This window comes from Sciurus vulgaris (genome assembly GCF_902686455.1).
Source record: "Sciurus vulgaris genome assembly, chromosome: 7".
NCBI lineage: Eukaryota > Metazoa > Chordata > Mammalia > Rodentia > Sciuridae > Sciurus > Sciurus vulgaris.
In genome coordinates, this window is record NC_136467.1 from 59,488,862 (window position 1) to 59,510,811 (window position 21,950).

The 21,950-nt window shown below is 38.8% G+C and overlaps 1 pseudogene across 1 annotated transcript; it reads left to right on the top strand.

Moving 5' to 3' along the window:
* The first annotated feature begins 8,630 nt into the window (after positions 1-8,630).
* LOC306666913 (ribosomal RNA processing protein 1 homolog B-like) lies at positions 8,631-19,328 on the top strand (annotated as a pseudogene). Its single transcript has 2 exons — positions 8,631-8,728; positions 18,539-19,328. The product of its transcript is annotated as a ribosomal RNA processing protein 1 homolog B-like (transcript).
* Positions 19,329-21,950: the final 2,622 nt, after the last annotated feature.

The following is a 21,950-nucleotide window of genomic DNA, read 5'->3' on the forward strand; positions in this document are numbered from 1 at the left end:
CAGAAATTCTCAATTTATATGCACATTTATATATACATACACACAAATACACATACTTGTCTTTTTCTCCCTAAAGCAAGTCCTTATGAGGTTTTTTCGTTTGTTGGTTGGTTGGGTTTTTTGCCTTAAAAGATTTAAAAAAAGAACCTAAGATGGGAATAATCATGTCAGTACTCATTGCTTTTCTGTTCATCAACTACCTTCTTTTTATTGTTTTTCTTTAACTCCTCTGGGTTAATGCAAAGAAATTGGTGGTGAATTAAAACACCTGTTTTCAAATGTCAAGACTATGATGACTTCAGAGGACCTGGTCAATAGCCTCTGTATAGTCCTGTTCATACATCTGAGCACTGCAAATATGTCAACTCCTATCTGTCCATAGCAGGATTACAGTTTACACTATGATTTCACTATTATTGACATGCATTGAGTGCTTGTAGGTTTGAATTTAAATTGAATTCAGTTCTAAGGTTAGAAAGATCTTGTTCTAATTGCACTGTTGTGTGGACCTACTTGCCTGCTCCAGTACTTGAAAGTGCTGTTTCTTGCTCGGGGCATGGTGGAGCAGGCGAGTAATCCCAGTGACTCAGAAGGCTGACAGGAGGATCTCTAGTTTAAAACCAGTCTCAGCAACTTAGTAACATTCTCTCTCAAAATAAAAAATTGAAAGGGCCGGGGACTTGGCTCAGTGGTTAAATTCCCCTGGGTTCAAACCCCAGTACCAAAACAACAACAACAATAACAACAACAACAAAGTGCTGTTTCTTGTTCTCAAATCCGGATCCCTTCCCTTTCCTATTTTATTCAGACTTCCTTATACCCTACTCTTTACTTTGGTCCTTAGCTTTAACTTTTTCTTTCCCTGAGTATGATCCCCCAATATCTATCTTTGGATTTTGTGGCCTTCATCATGCCTCTGCCTGAGCTCTGTGAATACCTGATTAGCCTCTGAACCTTGCCTATGCCTTCAATTCTAGTCACTGTGATACAAATTCCTTTCTGTATTCTTTGTCTATACCCTGAGAATGGTGCGAGAGGTGAACATCCATGTACACTGTCCATGGTTCTGAATCACCATTGAACTGAAACATTGTGTTGTGTTCTTAGATCTGCCCACACTCCTATCATCCTGCTCGCCAGCTTTGTTCATGGACCTGGTCTCCAAATTCTGTTCTGCCACACAGAACAAGAACACTAATGGAGGATGTAAAGTACCTGTAGGAAGATGCTATGTGGAGGCACTGAAACAGTGAACTGGGTTTTGTGGCTGCCATGTGATTTTATTTTCATTTATCCAAATGGTGTCTAAAACCAAAGACCACAGCTTGAAAGAAAACGTTATGTGTGGATACAACTTTTAGATCTTTTTATCCCAAATTTTGTTTTCTGATCCCTATTTTACTTGACTTTTTCACTGCTGATACACACTAAGTGCTTTATATACTATCATTATAGTTTTTGCACAGGATTTTTATGTTCTTTTGTTATTTCAGGGACAGAGAAAATCTAAGGAAATAAGATTTAAGTAAGTTTGCTACAGATAGCTGTGGATACCTAATAAATAACCCAGTCATTGATGGTAGATGGTTTTTCTTTCTTTTCCACAAGGTCTTGCTATGTTGCCCAGATGGCCTCAGGCACCTGGCCTCAAGTGATCCTCTTTCTTCAGCCTCCCAAGTAGCTGGGATTGTAGGCCATGCCCAGTTATGGAAGAAGATTTTAAAGGGTAAAGTTGTTGAGAATGGTAAATGGATCAGAATCTAGATATTCATATCTTCTTTGTCTTTAGAAAAAAAGATGGGCACAAAGAGAAAGAAGTTATATAAAAGGAGAAAGTAAAGTTTTCATTTTAGGCAAACAAGGTTGGCCATGAATTGGTAATTGTTGAAAATGCATTATAGATACCTTAAAGTTCCTTATACACATATTTGCTCCATTTTTGTACATGTTTGGAAACTCCATAACAAAAAGTTTTAAAAGTTACTTTAAATTGTTGGAGAAAAAGGCTCATGAGTTAAATCATACTACATCTATACAATAAAATACCGGATACAGGTTGTGGGTGTATCTCAGTGGTAGCGTGCATTATTAACATGCACAAGGCTCTGGACTCAATCCCCAGCATCACACACACACACACACACACACACACACACACACACATACTCCAGTTACATATTAAATTACTTCTGGACTGTTTTATATAATGATGCTTATAATATAATTGTTTCATAGTTATTAAGGGCATAGAAAATTCTATCTAGCTAGGGTCAAAACCTGCTCTACTACTTTATGAGAATATCTTTTTTTTTAATTGGCAAGATTAATACTTAATACAATTTGGGGGCTGGAGTTGTGACTCAGTGGCAGTGCACTTGCCTAATATGCGTGAGGCCCTGGGTTCAATCCTCAGCACCACAATTCCAAAAAAAAAAATTTGGAATTTAAAAAAAAAATAAAATATTTTAAAAATACAGAGATGAATAAATTAAAGAGCTGTATGTGACCTTAACCTTATTCATTCACTGTAATGTTCCTCCTTAGAAGTGATACCATTATCAGTTTTGTTGGATTGGGGCTCAAAAATATGGCATCTTGGCATACAGGGTATTTTAAGATGAAGAAAATGAGGAAACTTCAGATGTGGTAAGGTCCATTCTTAGAACTTTTTGACTTTTCTTTCCCTGTAGTAAACCATACAAAATTCCTCTGACCTACCTCCCATGAAGGTCATAAACCCTCATTCCAGAGGAGTTCCACCCTATACTCCAGGCCAAGGAGAATCTGAAGAGACAGGGTTTGTTAAGTTTCTTCCAATTTATCACCATTAGATCATACACCTTTGTCCTCTGACTCTACTCCCACATGACTATCCCTAAAATACACAATTTTCCTTGGGTTTTTAGATCTTCATTTCTGAAGGATCCTTTGAGATTTAAAGTTTAAAATAAATTTATGATGCTCTCCTTTTTTAATCTGTCTTTTCTTATATGTTAGCCATGAACCTTGCAATGAGTGAAGAACAGATATTTTTTCTACTACAGTGGACATTTTTTCCTATAAACTTTTGAAAATATGAATTAATATTGATGTGTAAATGTAGAAATAGTTCTATTATAGTATATTTGTCAACATGTTGTATCATGTTTTTCTATTTATTTATTTATTTTAATTTTTTATACTGGGGTGCTTTACCATTGAGCTACCTCCCCAGTCCTTGTTATTTCTTATTTTGAGATGAGGTTTCACTAAGTTACCCAGGGTGGCCTTGAAGTTGTGATCCTCCTACCTCAGATTCCTGAGTTGCTGGGATTGCAAATATGTGCCACCATACCTGGCTTGCCAACTGATTTTTAATCTTAATACATTTGGGAGATAGTAATAGACAATACTTAGGAATTTACTTCCTCCACTTAAAATATCTACTTGAGCTGAGTGCTATGATACACCTCTGTAGTCCTAGTAACTCAGAAGGCTGAGGCTAGAGGATCTCAAGTTTGAGGCCAACCTCAGCAATTTAGTGAGACTCTGTCTCAAAATAAAAAATAAAAAAAGCTGGGATTGTGGCTCAGAGGTAGAGCACCCCTGGGTTCAATCCCTAGTACTAAATAAATAGATAGATAAAATACCTACTTCAGGCTTAGGGATATGACACAACAGTATAATTCTTGCCTAGCATGTACCCTAAGCCCTGGATTGGACCCCAGCTCTAAAAACAAAACAAAACAAAAACTGATTTCTTTTAGGAATAAATCTGTTGTCTCATTATTCTAATGACAAGCTTTTAGCCTTTCTGTGTCCTGGCATAGAAAATAAAACAAAGGATGCAATTTCAAAGGTAAAAGAAAATATTTGTCATCTATTATTGCCACAGACTGTGTAGGAAAGATAATTTGTTAACATAAGATTATAAAACACGAGGCAGTAGTGATTTGGAAATACTTCTCTAGATTTTCCAGGGTCATGAAAAACCTACAAGGCCTCTAACCTCATAATTTATAGCCTCACATGAAGTCAGTTAACTTTGTTTTGGGTCATCCATGTCCTGGCAGCTGTCTGTCAGTTGACCCTGTTGCTTTCATTGAGCAATTACTGCAGTTACAGCATCTAAGCACTGACAAGGACATAAACAATCAGATCTGATTTGATTAACAACAGTGATAGCACAAAGCCACTCCATAATATTGACACGTCAATATCTTAAAATGTATCTGGTTTCCCACCTCCCACCTTTTAATTTCTTTGCAATACTGGGTATTAAACCCAGGGTGCTCTACCACTGAGCTACATCGCCAACCACTTTTTAAATTTTATTTTGAGACAGAGTATCACTAAGTTGCTCAGACTTTCCAAGTGGCTGGGATTACAGAAGTGTGCACCACTGCAAATGCTCAACCCAATATTATTTTTTTTTTTTTGTATCAAGGATTGAACCCAGGAGTGCTTTACCACTAAGCTACATCCCCAGCCCATTTTATTTTTTTTATTTTGAGACAGGCTCTAAGTTGCTAAGACTGGTCTTGAACTTGCAATGTTCCTGCCTCAGCCTCCCAAGATGCTGGGATTACAGGTGTGTGAAACCATGCCTGGCTGACTTTTAAATATCTTATTATGGAAAGAATGTTTGTAGGCATGACATTGATAAAAACCTAGGTAATTTTTCCTGAGGTGCCGAATACCCTACTACCATTCATTAGGGGGTGCTTAGTAGTCTGCTACTGAGAAACTGGAAACAGTGTACGTACTTCTGTAATCCCAGCTACTTGAGAGTCTGAGGTAGGAGGATCCCAAGTTCAAAGTCAACCAGGTTCAAAATAAAAAAGTTTCTACTGAGGTAATATCTTTGAATATTTTCTACTAGAAATTATATGCATCCCTAAGATAGGTAGGGGCATAATTTCATAATCAAGTATGCAGTGAGATTTTCACAAGAGGTGCAATAGCCCTTGTAGAAGAAGAGATTAGTGAGTCAGGTGTTAAGAATTCTTGTTTTAACTGAGGGGAAATGGCACATGACTGTAATCCCAGCTACATGGGAGACCAAGGCAGGAGGATCACAGTTCAAGGTCAACCTTGGCAATTTATCAAGACCCTGTCTCAAAATAAAAATGAAAAGGACTGGGGATGTAGCCCAGTGGGAGAGTACTCCTTAGTTAGATCCCCAGTGCCACGAGGAAAAAAAAAAGAATTCTAGTTTTAGTTCTGTCATAATTATGTAGCTTTGTACAACTCTAATCTGTTTAGATATCCATTCATCTGTCCAATGGAATTCTTTGATTTTTCTGCTCCACTGATGTTGTTAATTTGTCACTAAATAGATTTATTAAATGTTGAAAGTAATGAGAATATAGAGATAGTAACACTCTACCTTAAATCATCACTTAGTGAGGGACACAGACAATAAACTAACCTACACATGGTAACATATGTGTGTAGAATAGACTCCCAGATGACAGACAGGGGGCCCTAACTCATCTAGGGATGAGCTGAGTCTTGAAGAAAGATTGGGAGTTGCAGGTAAATGAGGTTGGAACGACATTCCAGGGAGTGAAACAGCTGGGCACAGCTGTGATGTGTGAGCACAGGATATAGTTGGAGAACAAGTATTTTTTTCACCATTGGAGTCAAGCAGAATATTGGAAGATGGTCAAGCTGAAAATGGGATGGGTCAAAGTGGCTTTGTGTACCATTCCACTAATCTGAAGTTGATTCTGAATGGGATGGAGACTATCATTGACAAGTTGGGGAACAACGTGATTTAATATTAGAAAGATTTCTGTGTAGGAGCAGTGTGAAAGATTGATTGCAAGGAATGAGGCCTGACTCAGGGGAATCACACAGGATATTATAACTTTATCCAAAGAGGAAATGATGAGGGTCCAATTATTGTCATCATGGTGATAAAGACAGAGATTAAACATGAGATATGATATGCTTAAGAGGGGTATGCAAAGAACCTTGAGAACTATCAGATGTAGGGATGAACAATTCAAAGATGCTGCCATAATTTTCAGTTTATGCATTTGGATGGATGTAGATAAAGACTGAGATAAGTAATATAGAGTAACAAAATAATGGAATTTGTTTTTGTGGTTGCCCAACATTTGAACTCCCTTCTTTTGTAAGGGCAACTCTCCACAGTATGAGTCTTAGCTATTGTCAGAGGTCACCTCTCACTGTAGAAACTGAAACTCACTCACTTTTCTAGCCTCCTTTACAGCTAGGACAGAAGTACATGCCCTAAACTCAGCTGACCAGAAGTTCCGGTCCTAGAGTTTAAACCGGAACCAATGACACAAATAATCCTTTCTGTGGTGGCAGTGGTGGCAATGGACTTTCTGCTGCGTTGCGGTCAGCAGCTAACAGCTGGTAGCCACTGTGTGGCTGTGGTTCTTGGCATCACATCAGTCCCACCAGGTGGTTTTTGTGGAGTGATCCTAGTTGTCACCTCAACTTCTGTCCAGATTGTCTTGGACTTCCCTGATTCCCAAACCTGGTTTTCTAGGCTCCCTAGTAACTCCACTTCAGTTTTAATCAGTTAGAGGAAGTTTGTCATGCTTGCAACTAGGTCTCTGATAGATATTAGCAAACTTGGGTGGTGAAATCGTGTGGGGCTGTGGAGAACATATCACTGTGCTTTTGTACAGCAAGACTTTCTGAACAAATGTTACTGAAACTTGGTTCTAACAAACCCTGAAAGGTGACTAATTAGATAGTGGGAGAATTCCAGATTTACCTAGAGAGGCGCAAGTTTACATTTCAATGGGGTCTGAGAGCAAGGACTCCAGGCATCCCTGGGTTGTAAAGCTAGAGACAATGAATCTCTTTCCCAAGAGATTTATTTACATGAGAATTCAGGGTCCTTTCAATTCATTCCAAAGAGACTTTCAGCAAGGAAGAGATAGATGCCACTCTTTCTTTTATATAAATATCCAGATTTTTTTGTCAGCATTCTTTTCCAACAACACAAGTTTTATATTTGTAGAGCAGTGTCTGCCTTTTGTTACATCATCCCAGTGGAAAGAATCAGGGGATGGGGATTCACAGTTGTTATTTGCTTTGAACTTTATAATTGGTCTTTACTTCAGGAACCTCATGTGTGCGTTCAAGATAATATTAATCGATATGGCAGGATAGGAGGAAATAGTGAATATGTTCATGTATCTGGAGACATCAATGGACTGGAGATAGCAGTTTTTAGGAGATAATGGAGGAAGGACAAGGACATTAAAAATTTGGAGTAGTGACAAAAGATGAAAACTGGTGGCACTAAGAAAAAGTTGTACTGTGTTATGGTTTGGATGTGAGGTGTCCCCCCAAAAGCTCACATGTGAGAAAATGCAAGAAGGTTTAGAGGAGAAATGATTGGATTGTGAGAGTCTTAACCCAATCAGTGAATTAATCCCCTGATAGGGATTAACTGAGTGGTAACTAAAGTGGAAGGTGTGGCTGGAGGAGGTGGGAATTGGGGTGGGGCTCTGGGGTCTATATTTGTTTCTGGCAAGTAGAGACTCTCTCTTCTGCTTCCTGATCACCATGTGAGCTGCTTCCCTCTGCCACACTCTTCCTCCATGATGTTCTGTCTCACCTCAAACCCTGAGGAATGGAGCCAGCCTTCTAGGGACTAAGACCTCTGAAACTGTGAGCCCTTAAATAAACCTTTTCTCTTCTATAATTGTTCTGGTTGGGTTATCTAGTCACAGCAGCAAAAAAGATGACTAAAACATACTGGTAGAGGACTGCTAGCTAGGAAGAAACTCAAAGAACTGAGAGCTTGAGACCTGTAGCCTACACATCCTTGGGACAGGTTCTAATTGACTAATCAGTAAATTAGAATATGAACAATTTTCTCCCTTAACCTCATTCATGTTAACGAGTATTTTTGTTCCTATACTTGCCAAGTACTGTGCATGGTTCTGAGAAGGTTACTGGTTTAGCAGTAAACCACACCTCAGTGAAATTTTCAAGATGAAAAAAGTTCTGGAGGACTGGGGATATAGCTCAGTGGTAGAGTGCTTGCTTAGCGCTTATGAGGTTCTCAGTTCAATTTCTTGCAGTGCAGGAAAAAAGAGTTTTGGAGACGGATAGTTGTGGAGAGTGGTGACTTAGATCATAGTATTTGACTGCTTCTGGGTTGTGGCTGCGATACTCTGGGACTTTCTGTGCAAAGGTGCAGAACAAGATTGCCCAGTTGCTATAGTGATGCTCTGCCTGAGTAGGTTCTGTGCAAGGCACGAAACTATCAGTCTTGACCTCAAGTTCAGACACCAGCTTCTGGGGATACAGAATTATGAGCATCGTAAGATAATTAAAAGTGTTTACAAACTTTTCAATACCTTTGTTCAAATTAAATACCAGAAATGTGCTTTGAATTTTGCAAAGGCCATTCTCCTCTCTATGTTGGGAGACATCTGTTTCCTCCCTAGGCCCCTCAGGTCTTTTTGTCCTGGGAATAATAAATTTAATGTATGTTGGCTGCTTTTTTTGCGGCCCATGAGCCAGGATACTTACTCTGAGTGTTGTATCTACAGAAGTGGGGGAGGTAGTGGAGAAGAAAGAGGATTTCACTATCAAATATTCAGTGAAAAGGAATACCAGAATTAACTAGCAGTGATGTGAATTAGGTTAACATGACGACTGTGCGAAGTCCTCGTTATTGGAGCACACGGCAATCACAGAAAACCCTCAGAGGGAAACACATGTCTTCAAAGCAGGTAGGGCAACATTGGTATCCGTGTTCAGTTCAGTTCTTTTCGCCTTAGCTTTGCTTGGGGTCTGACCCCTGCATGTACTTCATGGGTCAGCCAGAGATGTGGGAAAATTTAAATGCCAAATTGGAACTCTCCTGCTTTGGTTTATTCTTTTCAGAATTTCCCTATGGACTTTGTAGGAGCTGTTTTCCTGTTTGAGCTAGTGAAACAGTGATTTTTCTACTTTAATTGTAGCTGTCTAATGCCAACTGGGATCTGCCCCACTTCCAGCAAGAATAAGAAATTCATCCATTATCCCTGCTTTCAAATGTTGACTTCCATTCAGTTTTTGTCAGCTTTGTTCCCTTTCCAGTGCCTTCAGGTACTTACTTTTAAAATTTTTTTTTGCAGGTTTTTATTTATTTTTGTGAGAATCTTGTTTCAATAGGAACAACATGGTCATTTCTCTTATCCAGCTTCGATTCTTCAGTTGATCGCTGTGGTTACTCCCTTGCACGTGCCTAAACTTCTTTGCTTCTTTCACTCCTTAGCATACTCACCTGGAAATCCCCAGGCTTAATTAAATACAACTTTCCATCTGGTCCAGAACTACATCCAAGAAGCCAAAATTGGCTGTATAAAAATATAAATGCTAACTAGTCTCACTTTAAATGAATGACAGAGCAGAATTGCTATACTTTCTTAGTTGAGCCCTTCTCTTATTTCCCTAAGTAACTTATCTCATATTGCTTTTTCTCTCTACTCCAGTGCTTCACTCTCAGCTTGCAATTTATTTAATGACGTAATAGCAGCAACAAGAAGAGAGTATTCATGTGTTCCCACCGGTACATCTGCCAATTGTGTGCTTTATACCAATGAATTTTGCCTTTTCTCCTATGACCTTGGTGTCCGTCTAACTTCCTGTCTGAGGTCTCCCTTGAGCACTGGGTTCCATCCTTACTTCCCTATTCACAAAGAGCAATTGTCCTCTCTCTGTGTTATTATTCACTTTCTCCCCTATACTTTAATATTTCTATAGCAGTATACAAACATGTTACAATATTGCCCAACTTAAAATATAAGTGAAATGTAGTGTAGATTCCTTTGTTAGCCTCCACTTGTTGCCCCATTTCTGCATTCTCCTTTAAAACCACGTTAATTGCTGGGCTCAGTAGTTTGTTCAGAAACTTGGGAGGCTGAGGCAGAAGGATTGCAAGTTTCAGACCATCCTTGGCAACTTAGTAAGATCCTGTCTCAAAAAAAAAAAAAAAAAAAAAAAAAAAAAAAAAAGCTTGCAGATATAGCTTAGTGGTAGAGCGCCCTGTACCACAAGAGAGAGAGAGAGAGAGAGAATGAATTGTGAATTATTCTGACTGCCACTACTTTTTCACCTCGTATTCTCTCTGTCATTGTTGTTGTTATTATTATATTATTATTTTGTACTGGGGATTTAACCCAGGGGCACTCAGCTACTGAACTGTACACTCCAGCCTTTTTTATGTTTTATTTTGAGACAGGGTCTTGAAAGTTGCTTAGGACCTTGTTAAGTTGCTGAGACTGGCTTTGAACTTGTGATTCTCCTGCTTCAGCCCTCTGTGTCATTGGAATTATAGGCATGCACCACCATGTCCAGCTCTCACTGTCTTTAAAAAATTAGTAGGTAAAACATTTATATAAATTCAAATTTAGCTGTTATAAGGGGGTACCCAGTGCTCCTGTGTCCCAATAAACTAGTTTTTCCAACTTGGAGACAACAATGTTAGCAGTAAATTGTGCATATCCAACACACATGCAGTTATGTAGTCTTTTTTTCTTTTAATAATGTTAACACACTATGAATTTCCTTCTGTACCTTGGTTTTTACCCCGACTTAACAATACTTCTTGGAAATTATTCAATATCAATAGAGTCACTTCAGCATAAAAATAGAAAGCATTTTTTCATTATTTTTATGATACTTCGTGACATATATCACAGTTTCACTAGTTCTTTATCGCCACTACGAACAATGATATAAAAATCATCTCTATAACTGTAATTTTGTGCAAATTTAAATATATCTACAGAATAAAATGTAAGTTGAATTGCTTGATCAAAGATATATGCATTTGAAATTTGAAATTTGATAGATATTGCCAAATTATCCTCCAAATGAGTTATATAATTAACATCTGCAGTGATATAGCAAAGTGGTTCCATTTTCCATTAAACCTATTCCAATCAGGTTTTACAGTCATCTTTCCATCAAAACCATAAGTTTAAAGGATATGAAATCTTTATGTTGTCAAATCCAATCATTGATCTTCAATTTTCGTACTCTAACAGGAGCATTAAAATACTTTAGAAGTTTTCTTCACATGGCTCATGTCCACTAACTGTCTGATTGCTCCTTCTTACACTGCTTTGCTAGATCCACCTCCATTTGCCTATCTGTAAATGTTGGATGTCTTACTACTTCAAATTTCTCTCTCTCTCTTATTTTCCCTAAGTGATTTTGTTCAATTGTGTGGTTTTATTACAATCCACAGCTGACAACTCTTTTTTCTTTGTTTATTGTGGTACTGGAGATTGAACTCAGTGGCATTCTACCACTGAGCTACCTCCCCAGTCCTTTTCACTTTTTATTTTTAGACAGGGTCTTGCTAAGTTACCTAGTGCTTTGCTAAATTGCTGAGGCTGGCCTTGAACCTGCAGTCCTCCTGCCTCAGCCTCCTGAGTCACTGGGATTGCAGGTATGCGCCACCATGACTGACTCCTCTTACATATCTAATAAACACCTTAAATTTAAGGGACTCTGTTTCCTCCCTACCCCAACCACTCTTTCTCCAGTTACTGCCGTATCAGTAACTGGCAGCTCCATCACTGGGTAACACAGGCCAAAATCCTTAGAAGTCTTAGATTCTTGATGCCTCTCTTTTTCTCAAACCCTTTTTCTCATTCCCAGTAAATTCTCAAAAGCCATCATTTCTCACCACCTTTACTAAAACAATTTTAGTCCAAGGCACTATCATCCCTCAGTGAGCTCTTAGTTTGTTTTCTTATAGCCCTACAGTTTGCTATCTACTCAATAGCTAGGACAGTATTTTAAGAAATGTACATTGTATTACATCACTCCACTGGTTCAAATCAGTTAGTGGCTCATCAAACTCTCCTAATCTATCCTACCATGTCTTTTACCTTATTTCCTAGCTCTTTCACCCAAGCTCCCTCTACTCTTTTTTTGCTGTCATTGTTGGGGGTAGGGTGCTGGGGATTAAACCCAGGGCCTTGTGCATGCAAGGCAAGCACTCTACCAACTGAGCTATCTCCCCAGCCCTCATTTTCTTCTGTTCTTAAACAACTCTTCTGATTCTTCATTTACTTTTTTGAGGCGCTAGGGAAGGAACCCAGAATCTTCCACATACTAGGCAAGTGGTCTACCCAGAGCTACACCCCAGCTACCAGACTGTATCCTAACTATGCTTTGATATGTTAATAGTTTTTGAGAAAATCCAAGTACATGCTAGCTGGTCCACCTTGTCTGTCTGAGCATTTAAACCCTTTCCTCTTTCCTCATGGTGTGGGGATCTGTCTTTCTTGCTGTTGCCCATGACATACTTTGGTCTGTCCATCTCTTTCTTCAATCTCTTGGCACCTTCTGCTTTTATCTGTTCTCATACATGGGTGTTTTTCAGAAAACATTATCCCACTGAATGTGATTTTATGTAAATTAAGCCTGCAAAATACAGATGTGGAAAACCTGTACTCAGATGACAGATGCATTTATGAAATGGATCTAGCATAGGATGATCGCAGACTCACGGATGATACTGAACTGCTCCAGACTCAGGCTACTTAGAAACATAGCATGTGCATAAGAACAGCAAGGAATACAGCAATATGCATTCATCTGCAGGTCCACTGCATTGAAGTGGAGGAAAGGGCAAAATCAAACATGTATAACAATAAATTCAAATGCCTCAGACCTAGCTTTGTGAGAAATGGATGACTCAAATTTAAAATTACTGTCTTCCTCCATGAAAATCTGTCAAAAGGGTTTTGCTGTGGTTGTAGCTCTGTGGTGGAACACTTGCCTATCATGAGATCCTGGGTTTGATTTCCAACACCAAAAACAAAAGGTGTGCATAGAACTTTTGTATTAGTGTTTCTCCTTCAAAAGGTCTACTGTAATTCTGACTACCACTGACTTTCAAGTCATCTTCAGCTCTTACCCATCTAGTCCATCAACCACCTAGATTCTGGATTCTGCATCCTGGTAATCCACAGTACTTATGCCCATCTTCATTGTTCATTCCTACCTTAATAAGTCGTATTTCCACTCACCTGTATGATTGCAGTAGCCTCTTAACTCATCCAGCTGTTACTACTCTTTCCCACTACACTCTGATGATGTTGCCCTCACTGCTTGTGGAACAGGCTTCAAGCTCTTAAGCATGTCATTCACGGCTAACTGAAATCTGGCTAAACGTGTAAGCCTTAATTCTCCAATTACCCATAAGCCTCGGCTAAATCAGCTATACATGCTCAACAAATATCAGCTGTTATTATTTGTTGTTAAGCAGATTGTCCTGCTCCTTTCTGTTGCCCATGTGTAAATGTGACCTGCTTCAGGCATGAAATCTCCCTGATTCTACTCCCTCCCTACCCTGAAAGTGGTGACTGTCCCTCACATTCCCAGGGTCATTGGTAAAACTTGAAGGATTCTCCACGGTTTGCTCTGTTTCACGATCACATTCATACGTGTCTTAACTTTTTAGAAGTTGAACTCTTTGAGAATATAAAAATATACATGTTGAACTTGGAACTAAGTTACCCAGGGGGAACTCACCAGCACCTTCTTTTTTTTTCTCTAGTATTTTGGGATTGGTTTATTTTCACCAGCACCTTTTATCTAACCAAAATTAAATGTTTAAAAAAGACAGAACTTCAATGAAATGGGGGAATCAAAGTACAAATAAAAATGGTTGCAAATACCCAAGTTCAATGATACTAGTTTTCTTTATATATAAATACATAGAAAAATATATATATATAAATTTATAAATATAAATATATATGTATATAAATTGTAGGTGGACACAATACTATTTATTTATTTATTTATTTTATGTTGACCTGTGCCTCACATGTGCTAGGCAAGTGTTCTACCATTGAGTCATGCCCCCAGTCCTGTTAACTAGTTTTCTAGACATTATTATTTTTGGTTGGAAATAACTTTTCATGCTACTCTCTGAAGTGATCACTAAGGTCATTGAACTTACTACAAGCTTCAGAAAATTCATTCATAAGACTAATTATTGATTTTACTTATTATCAAAGTCACAGACTTTTACAAATTCCTTAATGGTTAAAATTTTAAAATTCTCAGTATGAGTCACATTTTGGATGTTATTTATGTCTACTGATATCCTAATACCTTATCATGGAAGACCCAGTACTGATTTTTTTAAACATTTTTTTTAGATGTTGATAGACCTTTATTTTATTCATTTATTTATATGTGGTACTGAGAATCGAATCCAGTGCCTCATACGTGCTAGGCAAGTGCTCTACCACTGAACCACAACCCCAGTCCCCAGCACTGCTTTTATATTAGCAGATACCCTGAAATTTTGCAGTAGATATATGAAATTTTGAGACATCAAATTTATTGTAAGCATAGCCAAAAGCTCCTACTTTACACAATTTATGTGATTTGTGAAAATCCTATCATTTACATTTCTCCTAAGAGCTAATACATTTTTAATCTTAACATAACATGAAAGTAGGCTTGCAATAATATACTCCTGAAAAAGTTCTGGTGGCCTAAAATTTCTGTCAGCTCCTGTTAGCATCTACTTCCCATTGTAGACACACAGGGAAGAGAATTGATATGTATGGAGCTGATTCATAGACAGTGATTCCCCCACCCCACAGGGCCTCGTGTGTGTTAGATAAGCAGCAGTTTACCACTGAAACATGCCTCCAGTTCCTAGATAAAGATTTTAACTTAAATTTCCTCAGTATTTGTTGTGTTATCTCAGAACTCAAGAAAATAGAAAACTTATTTTAGTGTGGTTAGATTTTTCCAGGAATAATTCTCTCCACATATTAAGCTAGATGTGGCAACTGAAGAGGAAAATATCTACCCTGTCCCTTTATTATTTCATCTCAGTCTTAGAGAAGAAACTTTTTTGCATTGATAGAATATACATGTATTCACTTTGTGTCATAAGAGATATTAAACTATCTTTCTGTTGGAGGGGCCATGTTTTACATTTCTTGAGAGTAGTATAGAATAAACATCTTCAGTTTGTTGGGTACTTTGTCTTTTGATTGGCGTTCTTCAAGTAAAAATGCTTTCTAAGATATTTCTTTTTTTTTAAATTTTTTTGTTTGTTTTTAGTTGTAGATGGAAACATCACCTGTATTTTATTTATTTATGTGGCACTGAGGATTGAACCCAGTGCCTTATGCATGTGAGGCCAGCACTCTACCACTGAGCTACAACCCCAGCCCCTGAGATATGTTCTTTGTGAATATTTCCTCTTATGGAGAAAATGCCTAGTCCTTTTTCCAATAATGTTGTCTGCTAAGAAGTTTTTAAAAATTAACATCAAATTTTGCCTTTATGCTTTTTTGCTTTGTGTGTTCTGTTCAAGAAGTCTTTGCCTTCTCCAAGGTCATGAAAATAGTATCATATATTTTCTTCTAAAAGCTTTATAATTTTTGCTTTAAAATTTTTATAATTTTGTTATATTCATGATCCCTTTTTAATTAACTGGTACACATGGAGAAGTGGTGGGGGGAGAAAAGGAGGCAGGGAAGGAGAAAGACACAGTGTTTAAGTTCCAGAAACTTCTTCAGAAGGATAAGGAAGGTTTTTTCTGACAGCTCTGAGCAACTTCTCATTTCTCATTGGTCTAAATTGTGAACTACCAATGGACAGCAGTGGCCTAGTATGAGATTAGGCCCCTGAGCTACATGCCCCTAGCGACAGGGGTAGAGTCTACACATGGGCTGTATAGAAGTGTGGGCACCCGAATCAAAGTAGGATTATAATTAATGTTAAGAGGGGAAAAGGAGAGTGATACTATGGAATAAAAGAACCTTCAGCCATATCTCAACAAAATGAGATATGTGAGCTGTTACTTGGATTCTGATTCAAAAGAGTAATTTGCTAAAAATGTAAGACCCACATCTATGGTTCTAGTACTTGGGATGTTGAGGCACGAGAATCACAAATTTAATTATTTTAAATTTTTTTCATTTATAAAATTTTTATTTTAGAAAAATAAAAAGGGCTGGGGATGTAACTCAGTGGTAGAGCGGTAGAATGCTACTGGGTTCAATCCTCAGTAACACACACACACACACACACACACACACACACACACATACACACACACACAAAAGAAAATGTGTAAGACAACTGAGAGAATTTGAAAATCCTCTGGATATTTGATGCTATCAATTAATTTTAGCAAATATTTTATGTATAATAATTACATTATAATTATTTTGTGGAATCCTTATCTTTGGTAGATATATAGGTGAAATGCTATGATATTTGAGATTTACATTACAGTAAATTACATTACAGTATAGTGTTAGAATGGCAGAATAAATGGGGATATTGACAAAATGAAATTGGTTGGGTGATGAGTTTTATTTTGCTGTTTACTTTTTTTTTTAAATACACATTTTTTAGTTATCATTGAATCTTTATTTTATTTATATGCAGTGCAACCCAGTGCCTCACACATGCTAGACTCTGTCACTGAGCTACAACCCCAGTCCTGCTGTTTACTTTTTTATAAGAAAATATTGTAATAAAAATGTAAAAGTCATCCATCCAAAAGAAAAAAATGAGCATATACATTGTCACAAAAAATAGACTGTTCTGGATATAAAACGATGCCCATTCTATTAATACTTTTCATACACAGTACCTCTTGATTTGGGTTGTTTAAAATCATTTTATCACTGCCAGGTGTGGTGGTACATGCCAGTAGCTCCAGTGACTCAGGAGGCTGAGGCAAGAGGATCACAAGTTCAAAGCCAGCCTCAGCAACCTAGTGAGGCCCTAAGCTACTTAGAGATACCGGTCTCAAAATAAAAAGTTTTAAAAGGACTGGGGATGTGGCTCAGTGGTAAAGCACCTCTGGGTTCAATTCCTGGTACGAAAAAAAAAAAAAAATCATTTTAACAGGTTTGACTAGGCAATGAATTTTTAGAGGTAAGAATCATAGAGATCTGAGGGCATATACAATGATAAGTCTCTTTCACATGGCTGGCCTGGCACAGTCAGGGAATGCCTATGAACAACAGGACACCCTTTGGACAAAATATAAAACTTCTCATAGGCAATAAGAGAGCACAGCTAGCTCTCAGTCCTATGGGGCTAAGGGTCATATCAGAAGATGAGGAGTTAAAAGGTGAACTAGTTTTCAAGGCTATGGGATTGAGATAATCAGGGGACGAAAGGGTGGGAAAGTCAACTTAACCTTCTGAGATTATTATTATTATTTTTGATATCAGGGATTGAACCCAAGGGTGCTTAACCTCTGAGCCACATCCCCAGCACCCTTTTTTAAATTTTTAATTTTGAGACAGGGTCTCAATAGGTTGCTTACAGTCTTGCGAGATTGCTGAGGCCGACCTTGAACCTGTGATCCTCCTGCCTCAGCCTCTTGAGCCGATGGAATTACAGATGTGCATCACTGCACTTGGTTAGCTGTCTGAGATTATATGGTCAGCAGAAATATCAGTTCTGAAAGTAATGATATTAAGGACTTTCACAGACGATAAGGGCTTTCCAGGTGGTAAGGGGCAAATGTGTGCATAGAATAGTCACTAAGGTAACTCCCAGTTACCTACACCTTATTAGCATGGCAAAACATATCCCTAGGTGGAGACTTAAGATGGTTATGAAACACGTACACATAAAAAAGCATGATAAAGAAAAGCACAGGCATGACTGAAGTCCCACCTCTACATGTGATGACATCAAGAGACCAAGATCCTGCCTACCCTGGGGATGGAATAAAAGATATTCCCCTTTCTTCTTTTTTTAAAAGATTTTTTAGTCAGAGATGGAAACCATACCTTTATTTTATATATTTATTTTTATATGGTGCTAAGGATCGAACCCAATGCCTCACATGTGCTAGGCAAGTGCTCTACCACTGAGCCACAACCCCAGCCCCTGCCTTTGTTCTTCCCTTGAGTCAACTTGTGGTCTCTGTCCCTCATGTGTTGTCTCCCTTCTGGCTTGAGCAGAAATTCTTAATAAAGTTTTGTGCGTCTTAAATTCTTTCGGGGTTCATTGTTTGTTTCTATTAACTCTGGGTCAGTGGTTTTCCATTCCAACAGCTGCTTTTCCTGAAGTCAATGCTATTCTTTACTCACATGTATCTTTTTTTTGGTCCTGGGGATTGAACCCAAGTGTGCTTAACCACTTATCTACATCTCAAGTCCTTTTTATTTTTTATTTTGAGACAGGGTCTCACTAATTTAGCCTCACTAAATGGCTGAGGTTGGCCTTGAACTTGAGATCTTCCTGCCTCATCTCTCAGGTCACTGGGATTACAGGTGTGTACCATCACACACAGCTCTTAGGCATCATTTTTAATGGCTGCAAAATACTACATTATATAAACACCACAACTTAATGAGAAATTTTCTTATTGTTGGAGGGGCTTATTTTGCAGTTTTTTGTAAAAAATATTTTTATTTGTCTATGGACCTTTATTTTATTTACTTATATGTGGTGCTAAGAATCGAACCCAGTGTCTCACACATGCCAGGCAAGTTCTCAGCATGTGCTCTTCTGCAACTGATCCGTGACCCCAGCCCCTTTTTTGCAGTTTCAAAATTTCTCCGTTCATAGCACTTGAGTACCTGTTCATTCAAACCTGTTGGCAAACCATGAATAGAGAATGTAAGAGAATAGACAAGCTGGGCCTGGACAAATACGATATGCTAATCCGTGTGGTCCAGAGCCAGTCTTTTGAAGTTCTGAAACGGAATGGCTAGGAAGAAAACCGAATCAAGCTTTTTTCTATATGTTCTGACAAAGAAGTTCCTGTGTCCTGAGAGTCAGTCGCCTGATGGAGTGAGATTCCACTTCATTGATATTTGTCTGGATGAACTTTCCAAAATGGGAAGGAAAGAGGTTTGGGCTCAGAATGTCAAGTTTATTGATCCGTTCTGCAAAATTGCTGCCAAGACCAAGGACCACACACTGGTACTGACTATAGCTAGGGTGTTTTTGAAGTCATTCTAGATCACTTTCCGTTTGTACATGAAAAGACAATGGAGGAACAGTAAATGGCAGTGGGTGATGGTGACCTCTGAAGAGGAGACTTCTGAAAACCAGGCAGCATGGAGAAAAACAATCAGCCAAAATAAGACAGCACTGGGAAAATGCCACTGCAGGAGAAACGGGATCAGTGATGAAAGAGAAGGAAAGGCCTATGGAATCTTCAAGGACACGGGCTCCTTCTCCAGTGCGGCTAAAAGGCTGTTGCTGACTAACTCCTGGAAATAAGGAACAAGAAAAGCATTCCTTCCTTCAACCAGAAGCATCTCTGCAAACTAATCAAAAAGTTCCAAGGCCTCACTAAGGATGATATATCTCAACTCAGTTTTCCTTGAGGACCTTTCTGCTGACAAAGATGATCAAGCCCTCAGTCAAGAAAGACATAAGAAAAAAAAGATGTAAGCTTTTAGAGAAAGCTGACTTGGAGAAGGAGAAAGAAAACACTCTTTTTTTTTTTTTTTTTGCTGAGGAAGAGGACAGTGAAGGCAATATTCAGAAGAGAAAAAGGAAAAAAAAAAAAAGAAGAACCACACCCAGCCTAAAACTGGGGGCGCCAGGGATGCAGTCACACCCTCAGCACAGAGCAGGGACCCCGCGCTTCAACTACTGAGAGGCAGACCCCACAGGTGCTTGCAGCTTTACCTAGAGCAGGTCAAGTCCAGCACCAGGGAGGAGAGCAGCTCAGAAATCACTGTCCCCATGCACAACAGGAGGAAGAGGCTAAGAAGAAAGAGTCTGAAGGCACAGGAAGAGATCTGAGACTCCGTAGAGCTGCCTCTGGAGGACAAGTCTCAGAGCGGCCCTGGCAGCAGTCATCCTCAGATACCAGCCACCAGAGGTTCCCCAACAGATGAAGCTCGAGTTCTGAAAAGGAAGCAGAAGCTTGAAGTTATCCTGGTCAACTGCACACTGGCCCATCCTCCCTTGAACCTAGCAGAGGGAGAGCATGACTAGGCCACCCTGTCCCAGTGCAGGAGGTCACAGACAAAGAAGGCAGAACCCAGCAGCTCTGACCTCTACAATCTGTCCAATGAGAAAACAACAGTTTTGAAAAAGAGGGAGAACAATGAAAGAAATATTGAACTAGATAGAACACAATGAAATAGGGGAATCCAAAGTCAGGCAGATCCAAGCTCTGGGAAGCAGTAGAACAGAGAAGGACTTTGTGAAGTTTGACACCCATTCCTTACCAAAACCCCTGTTCTTTGGAAAAGTCAAGAGCAGCACTGTCCCCTACTCTGCATAGCTAGCTGGCCAGCTAAACAAAACACCCTCCAGCTCCAAGGAAGTCACCTTTGGATTGAACAGAAACACAACTGCAAAACTGAAGAAGACAGATAAGAGTATGGTCAGTCCCATAGGCCCTGTCCAAATGGCCTTCAACCCTGAGTAGAGGCCCCTCCATGGAGCACTGAAGACCCCTGCCACCTCTCTGACCAGCACTCCCCTGGTAATCAAGAAACTGCTGGCCATCACTCCAAAGAGAAGGCGGACAGCTCTGGACTTATAAGGATAGCAGAGTCTCTTTTAAAAACTGCTTTTGTATAAAATAATCTATACATTATAACTTTAGAAAACAAAAACAAAAAAGATAATTATTTCTTCTTATTTCCTTTTTATTTATTTATTTATTTTTTTTAAGATTGGGTTTTACTACATTGCCCAGGCAAATCGCTAACTCCTGGGCTCAAGGGATCCTCCAGTCTCATCCTCCCCAGTAGCTGGGACCACAGGCAGGTACTTTTATTCTGTTCTTTAAAAATAATCGTTTCAAGCTGGGCGTGGTGGCATGTGCCTGTAATCCCAGCAATTCCAGAGGCTGAGACAGGAAGATTGCAAGTTTGAGACCAGTCTCAGCAATTTAGCAAGGCCCTAAACAACTTAGTGAGACCCTATCTCAAAATAAAACATAAAAAGTGTTGGGAACATATCTCAGTGGTAAAGCACCCCTGGGTTCAATCCCCAGTGCTGATAATGATAATAATAATAATAATAATTTCTCATATGGACTAACTAGTAGTCCACTAACTAGTCTCTTCTCATCTACTAAATTGACAATTCAACTTATTCTTCATACTTTAAGAGGAGTGAACTTTCCCCCTCAAAACACAAATCTGATCACATTACTCCCACTTGTCTAAAATTCTTAAGTGTTTTTGCACTACTTATTCTAAAGGGCCTGTTATGGGCTACAAAGTCCTGTGTGGAATGCTTCTTTTCTTGTCATTTCAAAGTCCACTCTTTTTTGTTGTTTTTATTACTTGTCCTTCATAAACACAACCAAAAACAACTTTTTTTGTTTGTTTGTTTGTGGTGCTGGGAATCGAACCCACAGCCTTGTGCTTGCAAGGGAAGCACTTTACCAACTGAGCTATCTCCCCAGCCCCCAAAACAACTTTTGTTAGATTTCATGAACATTCCATGTACCACAGGATCTTTGCCAATTCCATTCTCTCCACCCACTTATCCTATCTCCTTTGCCCAGATACCTCTTATTCATCTTTCAATTGGTAGGTTAAGTGTTTGTTTCATGGGAAAGCCTTTTTTTTTTTTTTTTTTTTTTGCGGTGCTGGGGATCGAACTCAGGGCCTTGTGCTTGAGAAGCAAGCACTCTACCGACTGAACTATCTCCCCAGCCCCAGAAAGCCTTTCTAGATGTTCTCAGTCTTTCACTGAATTTTTTTTATCCTTTTAGAGAACTTGTTTCTAGTTTTGATTGTATATCCTGAGTGTAATTATTCAAAACATACTTAAGAAATATTTGTCTCCCCATAGATAGTATGATGGTGTTTTTGTAGCATAGTGCTTGAACTGTGGAAGGCACTTAATGTATACTGCTGAAAGAATAAATGAACATATTTATTTATAAACCTTTGTCTTTATTTCAGATTATTTCTTTGGGCTATATGCCCAGAGGTGAAATGATTGGGTCAAAAGCTACACAATCATTATAATGG